The sequence below is a fragment of the Ylistrum balloti genome, unplaced genomic scaffold, assembly GCF_031769215.1.
Source record: "Ylistrum balloti isolate Yb309-2 unplaced genomic scaffold, AGI_CSIRO_Ybal_v1 Utg369822, whole genome shotgun sequence".
Taxonomy (NCBI): Eukaryota; Metazoa; Mollusca; class Bivalvia; order Pectinida; family Pectinidae; genus Ylistrum; species Ylistrum balloti.
In genome coordinates, this window is record NW_026781989.1 from 120,650 (window position 1) to 132,944 (window position 12,295).

Consider the following 12,295-nt stretch of genomic DNA (forward strand, 5'->3'; position numbering starts at 1 on the left):
AATCAAATTTTAAAATACTGAATAAAGTAAACTGACAAATTAATGTGTAAGAAACCATAGGTTCATATAGCTTTATGCCAAGGAAGAAAACAAATTTAAACATAATTGTATAAAGAAAATCTAAAACAATTCAGTATTTTGGGATTAGAATAAATTTTGAACCAATAACATAGTATGAAGGATGGGTATGATATTGAATATGCTACAAATCAGTATCTTTAGAATGTAATAAATAAACAATAGAATCAACATATCATGTGATAAATTTGTTTATGTCTTAAAGATATGAATATATCCCTTTCTGACGGCATGGCATAATTTCAAAGCAAATTTGAAAAAAAAAAAATCCTAAGTTAATTTACGTGTCCTTAATTGAGTAAGTGATGTTAAACATAAACCAATACCCTTATTACACCAACATCATGTTTGTGATATTTCTATTCATTTGAACATAGCAATCGATTGATTATGGAATATATAGCATTATCATTAATTTGCATATACGTCAAAATCACACCAATAAATGACCATATGAAGTCTCTGCACGTGGTTTCCAGGTATTATTTGACTCTGGTTTATGCACAATATTAAAATATATCAACATATGTTGTAGAAGGAACATCACATTTATTTAGTGGATAACAAATGGATAATAATCTCGTTAACTATATGTAACATTTTGAATTATCTACCGGGATCTTCTCTTAGCATTAATGAATGAACGCTCCATTAAATACATATTCTAGAAATTAGTATTGCCACAATATACATCTAAAACTTTTGAAGTCGATATCAAATTTGGTAAATCCTACACCAGCCTTTTTTTTAAGGATAGACATTAAAAAAGAAATGGTATGAGTTTTCAGGCGCATTACCACACAGACAATGTGATGGAGTTCTTAAGCCATCTTTATATAGATCCTTATTAAACTGACTAGCAACATTTCTCAATTGACTCATTAATGTATTAATATTCCCTTTAATGCTCAATTCAAATGTATACAAATGCACGTATGTTTTCTCCTCGATCTCTGACGACTTTATATTCTAATTCCTTTTTAGGAGTATTTAGGTTTGTTATATTCATTAAAACGTTACAAGTACTCCAAATATATTCAGCATTTTTGGAAAGTACTTATTGTCATATGATTTACTTCTAACCCTAGGGATATTGTAGTTCTAACCCAAATGATATTGTAGTTCTAACCCTAGTGATATTGTAGTTTACACATAGGGATAATGGCAATTTTAGGGCGGGTAAGGTTTAATATGAAATATTGTGAAATATTAAGATTTTTTAGAGTAATTTGATGTTTTATGTTATAGAAATAGATATGCTTTTTCCCCCTCCCAATTTGTAAAGTTGTACAACCTTTCTCTTTGATATTCTATACTATGGAAAGTTCCTTTTCTTACACCAGTTATTAAAGGAATTACAGTGATTACGTCAAACTAAACTGACTCCAAAGTTATCCCAAACAATACAGGCAAACTACAAAATAGGTCAAATACATGTGACATACAGGAAAAACCTGTCTAACGAGGCCACTCTTATTCGAAATGATAACGTCCCTGAGGACAATCCAGATAAAGGTAATAGGTCCTAGTACCAGATATAGAAACTAAACTGAACTGAAATAAGAAAAAATTAAGTCACTGATCCAGGTTACATTTTTCTATTATTTTTTTTCGAAATCACATATTGATATATATGTAAGTCATAATCAATTACACACAATTACGACAGCTTCGACGATATAGTTTACATCTGCATTCCATGTGGCTACATTAAATACCCAGTATGAATATGTATACCCCATTCTGTAATATAACAAGTAAAAGTTATTGAAACATGAAACTTATATGCAATTGCTATCCTAGTCTATATTATATGGATACAAGCAAAAGCAAATAAACGGTATTTGTGTATAGGAATGACGTGGATATTTACTCTAGAAAAGAGAGTTCTTCGATTTCCACATTTTGAAACGTAAATCGGCATTCAGTTGAAAAAACACTGGTTCATAGACCTATGTGACTAAGAATCGTTACAATTGTCACTTTTCTAATATTTTTCAGTCATCTTTAGTCCTTGGTTTTAAGGTACGACAGGTCTGACATTCGTAATGTTAGATAAAAGAATATTGAGAGCTTGACAAGTTCATGGAGAGAATCTGTTTTGGGTAAATTGCGGTTTTACACAATGGGGGTTGAAAATCAGATCATTTCTTATTGGGCATGTGGCATTAACATAATCGTACACGGAGTCTAAAATATTTGTCAGGTATTCAGGAAATTTATCTTGTCTTTTATTTTTGCAACGATTTCTGTATATCTTTTTTACGCTTTTTCTGTAATATTAGCAATATGGTGAGTCAACCTACCGTCGTTAATAGATGTTAAGCAAAGGTGTTTAGGATTTTTTATTAAAATGTCTATATCATTACCAAGATGTGTGGATGTCCGGGTTCCCATTTTCTTGTAAAACTGTAAATCCCGTTTTAGTTTGATCACATCATATGTCCCTTGTATTACCCATGTTTTGCCTATGTATGTATAACAGTCAGATCACTTGTTAACTATGATGTAATACAATTTTAGTTCATCTAAGAAATTATCATTTGCAAAACGTTTAAATTTCTATTTACATCCTTAGTTATGTCATTGATATAGATTAAGGAGACAAAAAGGTCCAAGGAGAGGACTGGGGCCTTAAACTTGTCAAGTGTTTTATAAAAACCCTCTGCTGAAGAGTGTTCAACCCTTTATAATAATTTACCATATATACGATATGATTTCATTTTATAAAGAAAACTCTTATGCCAGATTTTGTCAACGCCTTACAAACATCACAAATGCACATTTTTCATTATTTTGGTCCAAAATATTGAGAAAGTATCATGCATTGATAGTGGTTGATTAAGTGTTAATTATTTTGGTAAGCATCCTGACTGTTTCGTCCTTCTTGAACTCATTATATATAACTAATATATATATATATATATACACACACACACACACACACACACATATATATATATATATATAAATGATTTTTGACAAAAGAAAAAAGACGTTACGTTGCAAAATGTAACGTCTTTCTTCTTTTGTCAAAAATCATTTTTATTTATAATTTACTCGCATCTCGTCAAATCAAGTTTTTTCTATATATATATATATATATACATACACACACATATATATATATATATATATATATATATATACATGTTTACCCTGAATTTTGCTGATGTAGCAGTATAATGCAGTTTTGTGCAATTTGCAACTATACTATATCCAGTTCTTAATTTGTGTCGAAATTTGCTGTTAACTTGTGTATTCTTTGTACAATACTAATAAAGAACATGTTTAAGGTAAGTATAATCGTACCTACAAAGCATGTGTCCATTTCTGGAAACAAAACGTTGTATAATATTGTATGCTCTACATATTGACTTCAAGACGACATCACAAACTTTAATGAATATTTCAATACTTTTAAATGTTAACATTAAAAAACAAACATGCAGATGTAAGTTTAAATTACGTAAAACACCTAATTTGACGGTTCAGGGGGGAATTTACAATGGAAATGTGCTTTATTATGAGAATATGCTAATTTAATAGGTATACATTCAACTTTTTTCTATCTGGATTAATTGTGAATAGTGTTACATAAATGGAGAACGCGTCAATAATCCAAAGCAAATATCTAGAATTATTTACTAATGTAGCTATTATTGTCAGCTGAGGATGATAGATAAACAACAACAAAAAACATAATTTGAAATCCTAATTTGTTTGTTCAAACCCATGGCTTTTAAGTTTGAATAATTCTGGCTGTTAACATACTTTTAACTTGCATATCTGCAATTACCGTATTCGTTAAAAGATTGCAAGGTTTCAGACTGTTTACAGATCAATGCATGATAACCCCTGTGATCAACTTAAACATTTTATTATGTACACGATGAGAATATTAAACGTAATAACAAAATATGCAGAATATGCAGAAGAATAATATAATCTCACCGCACGATCAGGCTTCGTTTTATTTTTTTTTTTTTTTAATTTCTGTCCGATTTCGTGTCCTGAATAATATTAGGTGAGTAATGTGCAGGGTATGGATAAATATTTAGTATGCGCGCATATTCTTACTCACTCAACCAACCAATTAGGACAGCTCCCTCACATACCATATATGCCGTTTGGTAACGTAATATGACGGCGCGAGATATATCTGACCGATATCCTGAGTACCTGTGAGTACAGTTCACCTATTATCTATACCTACACACTTATATAGTATTATCTTTTTATTTTTTATTTTTTATTTTAACGGGTTTTACGGTCACTATTACGACCTTTCGGTCTTTCAGCGGACGAGCTTTAGATAGAGTACACACCACACACACACACACACACCCTCACACACACACACACACATATATATATTATATACATATGTATATAAGGCCAAGATGTACCGGTAGACTACTTTCCTCGGAGTGTGACATGCAATTGTTTTCGTTGCGATCACATATACGCTCAGTGTCTAGAGTGCAAAACATACCGAAACTGACATAAAACGTGTGGTATTTCAATCACCATTTCCCATACATTTTGTCCGTTATGAAGGGCGTATCGAGACACCTAAATTTACACCACCGCTCTCAATTTAGATTAATAATTTTGTGTTTATGTTCTACGTATGTGAGGTAAGTTATGTAATATATTTGTCTTGATAAAGGGACAGGTTGCCTAAAAAAATTGACAATTCGCTTGTCCATACCGTCGCTATTACAATTATCAATGAAATAATAGCGACAGACTCGACAAGCGAATTGTCAAATTATATGTGGTCTACATCCTCTGACAAATAATGTCTACGCTAGTTAATAACAGATTTTAATAATACTGACTATATCATGCCTACAACGGGAAAATACATCCCCCCCAAATAAACACATCCCAAAAATATTAGCCAATCAAAAACGTTGAAAATTCAAGCCTAAAGAAATACCCCAATAAACAAAATAGAGTCTGTGATCACAAACACACGCGTTCTGCCCCTAGTGACAACGAATACATGTGCAAATCGTCAGTATTTGAACCCGAATATTTTACATTTCTAATTTGAGAGCAGAATTGGTCAAAATGCATCAGACCAGAAAATCTATATTACTCAATAGCTATTAGGGATACACAGTGTAGCGGTATATCTATTTGTTCATATTATCATTTTCTAGACACTCAGAGGGATTTTAATGAAATTCAAAAAAAAAAAAAAAAAAAAAAATAAATAAATAAATTTGCTGTATTAACTGAGATTTTTTGTGTAGATTTTTTGCATTAATTTCACCCAGATGTCATTGTCATGTATCAAGCATAGAATCACAATGTTTCATCAATGTTTTACCAAGATATAATTACACTTTTCTGTCGAAAGTGTTGTTACATTTGAGGTAAACAGAGCAATTCGATGTTTCTGTAAAGAAGACACCTCTATATTATATAAAAAAAAATACAATAATGCTTTTATATGGATGTTGTAAGATATATACCGTAATTACACTGAACTATTTTGCATTTGTATTTTTCCGGACTCTTACGTCCAATACTCGTTTTAGATATTATTATTAACTTTGACCGACGTGCGTACTCTTTTAGAACAATATTTGTCATTTCTCAGGTTGGTCCTATGGATCTTACGACACGAAATTTAAACATTACATCAAATGTATTACTTTGAGTTTTTATTCAAAATAAAGTTCATTTTTTTCTGATGCCATTTTCTAAGTAATTCCAAAAATAAACACATGCTTATATTGAGCACATTTTTTTCGAGTAAGTAGAACATATATTCCAACAGTATGTAACGATTTAATTTTTACTTTGGGACGAATATGAACCTTACCTGACCGACTCCTTAGCCTTTGAATTAGAGAACCAGACTAAAACACGCATACAGATATTAAATTATTTATTTATTATTTATTATTGTCTATCAAATGTTTTTAACGTATGGAAACGGAATAGTCAAAGAAAGAATACTGAATTTCCAGACAAACAGAAAAATGATTGTAGATAATAAATATTTGAGTTTTCTTAAATCATTTCTACTTTCAGAGCTGTCATGTAAATACATATAAAGGAAACATAGGGTTTTATCAATATCATTGTATAAAGAGCATTAAAAGTCTTTCACGTGTAAAAAAAAATCCAAATCGACTAAGCGAATAGCATGAATAAAATGAGATCTGCATATCTGTGATGTCGTTTCACTGATAACAAAATACAGTTGTAACAGCAAGGTACAGCGTTCAGGTAACGGCTTCACAACCATGTGTCATGGTGTAGTGTTCTATAAGGAAGACATTTTACACGACCAGTTTCGGCTAATGTTTTTATATGTTTCTGCAATATCTATACCGTTTTAAATTTGACTTGGTAATGTGTAGATGTATCAGATGAAACAGACCTCTAGCTAAATGTTCAACATCCAACCACATGAGCTTTTTTAAAGCACAGTGATATATTTCATTCTTCACCTAATTATTGTTTACTATATGCTGCCACTAATTTTAAAAAAAATGTTTTAAATGTTTTGTTAAGTTCATAGATTCGCTCAACAAAATATCAAAATTACAAAACAAAGACAGAACACAATGTGTGTTTGTAATAACATTTGATACCACATGGCCAAATGGCAGTAGTAATTAAGGGGGCACACCAATACGCTTAAGGTGTAACCTTGTTGAACACCACGTTTAAAACTGCTTTAATATGTAACATAACGTTGTTATCTAACAAATACCTGGTGAATGCTGAATATGTAGTTTTCCTTCTCCAGGTCGTCTCAAACAATTTTGTGATTTGACAGATTTTATCAATGCTTTCTATATTCATTTTTTTTCGGAAATCTTTCAGCATGACCGGCTTTTAAGTGCTTATGTAATCTGAGATGTTTGTCATTATGTTGTAAACGCGTTCCGGGTGAATCAAACAAACTCGTTTGACTTGAATATAATGTAAAGTAATCTTATGTTGTCTTACAAATGTTGTAGATATTTTTACGTAAATCGTTTTTAATGAATGCTTTTAATTGCATTGTTCAACATACAACAGAGAGATTTATCGGCAAGCCAAATCTTTCACAAAAGTCAATATATATTTAATCTAATACGCTCCACCTGGAGTGTAAAGTAAGTTGTTAAAAATATTCAAATTATTGAATAATTTTAATTCTACAAGGACTCATTAAAATAATGTTCCTTTTTACAATCTGGATCTGTATCGTGAAAAAACATATCTCGCACCAGCGGGTTTAATAAGTGTCAGTGCTGATAAGAGGAAAAATATCGTTTAGTAGTTGAAATCAAGGTCTCATTGGAAAATTTAGATAACATATTAATGTAGATATTTTCGATTCTCGCTGTATGTTTGGTAGTTTCGTTCGTGCCAATGTCGAATTCGTTACTTGTTTAAATTGTCATTGTAATGTATCCAAAATGTATTTTCAAAGCAACATGTTAAGTTAGATTGTTACCAACGTTCGTAGAACGATTTGATTTAGTGAAATACAACTTCACGTATGGTATAAATTTGAGACAGACAAGTGCTCTGCTTGACGTGTGTGTTTGAATGGGAAGACTTTTAAAACCAATCTGACATGTCCCCTCTCTAAGACGACAGCACGACTTTCTTATTGCGACAAAATATAAAACGTCTACTTAATATGTTTAAGTCTATGACGTGCCTTAAGTTGTGATCCGGACAATAACTTTCATCCGGGCACTCTCAAGAATCTACCGTTATGTGTTCCTCTCCGCTGACATGTATAAGACACGTCTTACCAGTTACTCTGGTACATGAAATTTACCACCCTCCTCCTCCACCCCACCCCTCCATCCCCAACACACACACACTCCTTAGATATATAAACAAAGTATTCTAAAATTCATTTTACTTTCTAGTGTGCCTGCTAAATTTCTTCCCATTTTAAAATTCTATAGAGTGCAATTCGGTTGTCATGTCAACGGAAAAAGCACATGTCTGTTCCTGCGGTCTCTGCTGATTTTTTTCCATGACCATTTATGAAATTATTATTTAGATTTATTATAAATCGCAGACCTTAGTAATGTTAAGTTATTAATGAATATAGATAACAATAATCACACTCATGTTTATCAGTAATTCCACAAAAACACACACACACAATGACACAGTGAGATTACGGTTGGTTGTATACTTATTTATTGGGCCAGCCAGAATAAAAAAAAAAAGTCTTTACCATATTTTTAATATGCAACTCGCATAGACTTGCGTTGCTCATCTTTAAGCGGATTGTTAAGATAATGCGCAGTATGTTACCGTTCCGTGTTCCGCTTCCGTCTTGTCGTTTGCATTCTGTACCAGCCAAACATGTAACGGAAGTTGTTTTTTCTGTCAGCTTTTTTCGAAACAGCTTCTTTGCTAGTAAAGTAATGAGGATGTAATTTAGATGAATAAACAAACAATACAGAAGGCGAAACTCAGATATAACCCAAAGAACATGCCGAAGTATGGAAACCAAAGTCATCACCATACAGCACAATGTTATTCTGTCACTTTGTGCTATTTCGTCACCAAAGGTCCAGATAAGTCACTGTTTGTAGAAATGTCTGGAGTATACCAGACTAGCGAATGACGTCCAATTATTATGTTATTGATAAAAATTCCCCAAAAACCCTGGCATGACTTTGGTCGGCAAAAACATCAAATACACGTAACAAAAGTATTCCTCATTAAAAGTAACCGTGTATTTGTATAGGCCCTTTCACTTTACACAAATTTGAAGTTGGCCTGTTAACGGTAGCCCAGCTCCTAGACTTGTCTCTTAAGCCGGACTCTCGTTACAGCTGGGATTTGGTCACAGTTCTTTGAAGGTAGTGCCATCTATTTTCGTTCCTCATCAGAAGTTTGTGTGGATAGGAAACAGCGGAAGAGTGAAAGCGAAACAAGGGTCATTTATAAGCGAGGCGCAGGTAAGTGGTGATTTCGTCTAGGCCAGCCCTCACGATCAATGCGTTGTGTGTCCTACCATCTGTGTATTTGTCCGGGCTAGTGTTGAGCTTGGATACATTTAGAAAGTATGACAGGGAGAGACGACCATGAGAGCAGGAGAGACCGATCCGGAAAAGAGCGAGAGGTTATAAGAGAGTTTGTGATGTGGATACATACTCTCTAGAATTGTACTGAACTTTTTCGTGTTGATGTACCTGACTATAGATCTTTAACGGTGTAACCGATGTTTTTTTGTTTTATTAACCCAGAATTTCGGGTGTTCACGTTCCACAACTATCTTTTTAATAATTCGGGTATTAAAACGGGTCCCCGTGACCACGTGACTTATATATACCTTATTCTTTATCGTAGTTTACGCCAAAAATCACGTTACATACATTTATATTTCTTGTAAAAGGCCTGTTATTATAATTTATAGCTAAAATACGTCGATATAGGAGTTAATTCGGGCATTATATGATTCTTTGTGACGGAAAGACTTTATCAAAATCTGTTGTTAATCATTCTGTTAATAACATAAACTGGCTGTGTTTTAGTGAGAAAAAACGGATGAAATTAACAATGATAAGTTAAGAACATTCAGATCCTATAGATATCGTTTTACCTGACATGAACGTAAATGTAAATAATTGAAATTTTCAAAATATTTTTTTAAAATTTGAAATATATTTCTTATTTGATGTTTAGAAGGAAATATCGCTGATATATGAAGTTTGAAAGAGCACAGAACGCATTCTGAACATAAGTGACAGCACCATCTCAAATACTTTATTTACGCTGTGAGTCAGTTGTTAGGACCACTTACTTATTATGTAACAGAGAGATAGCACACTAGACGTGCTAGGATAATTATTGGCCAGTCTATACGCTGACTCGCGTAATCATAAACAGTAACACATGGGGTAATCACTGGTATATGTTATTTACTATGTAAACCTGTGATATTACTTTTAAAAATCCAAGTCATATCATCTGCGTACGACGAGCTTGTACAAGACATCCAATATAGTAGGATCCGAATGCATTATGTCAGAAGAAATAGTCTCTGACAACGAGACCCAGCTAACCATTCAATTTTAGCTCTTTCTATTCATTTTTGTCAATGCTTGTTATCACCTTGTGCAAATTTCTTAAAAACGGACAAAAACATCTCGCAGGTATTGTGAATGTGGCCTCTGTCGCGTTGTCTGTCGTATTCAATTCTTAGATTTAAATATGAAAAGAAATTTAAATACTTAGCTGATTTAAACGACAGTGAAAATGTGAAATGGACGAATATGAAAACTTCTTACTGTTTTATTACTTATTGATAGATATTTCAATACATCTAAAAGTGAAAGAAAAAAAGAGAGGTAAATTTCTATTTCCTACCTACAAACGAATATATGAATAACTTTGTTAAGAAATATTTTAACAACTCAAATTTTAAAAAGAAACATAAACGAGTGAACAGTGTTTTAAAACTCTGTATAACATGAAGCATTTAAATGTCTATTTTAGATATCAAATATAGACTTAGTCGTTCAGTATATAGAAAATGTTGTTATGAGAAAATATATAAAGCAGATAATTTTAGCTATGAATCATGTTAAATGTGAAATAATGACCAAAAGGTTAAATGGAAATTAAAATGGAGTTTCAGTCATCTTTCAATCATAAGCCGTCTTGTTAGCCAGTGTAGGGTGATGTGAATTTTACAGCTGTCAGGACACCTTACTCTATGACGGTGTATATGTCAGATATAGCTGTCAAGACACCTTCCTCTGTGACCGGTGTATATGTCAGATATAGCTGTCAGGACACCTTACTCGGTGACTAGTGTGTCAGATATAGCTGTCAGCACACCTTACTCTGTGACCGGTGTATATAACAGATATAGCTGTCAGGACACCTTACTCTGTGACCGGTGTATATGTCAGATATAGCTGTCAGGACACATTACTCTGTGACCGGTGTATATGTCAGATATAGCTGTCAGGACACCTTACTCTGTGACCGGTGTATATGTCAGATATAGCTGTCAGGACACCTTACTCTGTGACCGGTGTATATGTCAGATATAGCTGTCAGGACACCTTACTCTGTGACCGGTGTATATGTCAGATATAGCTGTCAGGACACCTTACTCTGTGACCGGTGTATATGTCAGATATAGCTGTCAGGACACCTTACTCTGTGACCGGTATATATGTCAGATATAGCTGTCAGGACACCTTACTCTGTGACCGGTATATATGTCAGATATAGCTGTCAGGACACCTTACTCTGTGACCGGTGTATATGTCAGATATAGCTGTCAGGACACCTTACTCTGTGACCGGTGTATATGTCAGATATAGCTGTCAGGACACCTTACTCTGTGACCGGTGTATATGTCAGATATAGCTGTCATGACACTTTACGCTGTGACTAGTGTGTCAGATATAGCTGTCAGGACACCTTACTCTGTGACAGGTGTATATGTCAGATATAGCTGTCAGGACACCTTACTCTGTGACCGGTGTATATGTCAGATATAGCTGTCAGGACACCTTACTCTGTGACCGGTGTATATGTCAGATATAGCTGTCAGGACACCTTACTCTGTGACCGGTGTATATGTCAGATATAGCTGTCAGGACACCTTACTCTGTGACCGGTGTATATGTCAGATATAGCTGTCAGGACACCTTACTCTGTGACCGGTGTATATGTCAGATATAGCTGTCAGGACACCTTACTCTGTGACCGGTGTATATGTCAGATATAGCTGTCAGGACACCTTACTCTGTGACTTACTCTGTGTGTATATGTCAGATATAGCTGTCAGGACACCTTACTCTGTGACCGGTGTATATGTCAGATATAGCTGTCAGGACACCTTACTCTGTGACCGGTGTATATGTCAGATATAGCTGTCAGGACACCTTACTCTGTGACCGGTGTATATGTCAGATATAGCTGTCAGACACACCTTGACCGGTGTATATGTCAGATATCTGTGACCTGTGGTGTATATGTCAGATATAGCTGTCAGGACACCTTACTCTGTGACTAGTGTATGTGTCAGATATAGCTGTCAGGACACCTTACTCTGTGACCGGTGTATATGTCAGATATAGCTGTCAGGACACTTTACCCGGAGACAAGTGTATACGTCAGATATAGCTGTCAGGACACCTTACACTGTGACCGGTGTATATGTCAGATATAGCTGTCAGGACACCTTACTCTGTGACCGGTGTATATG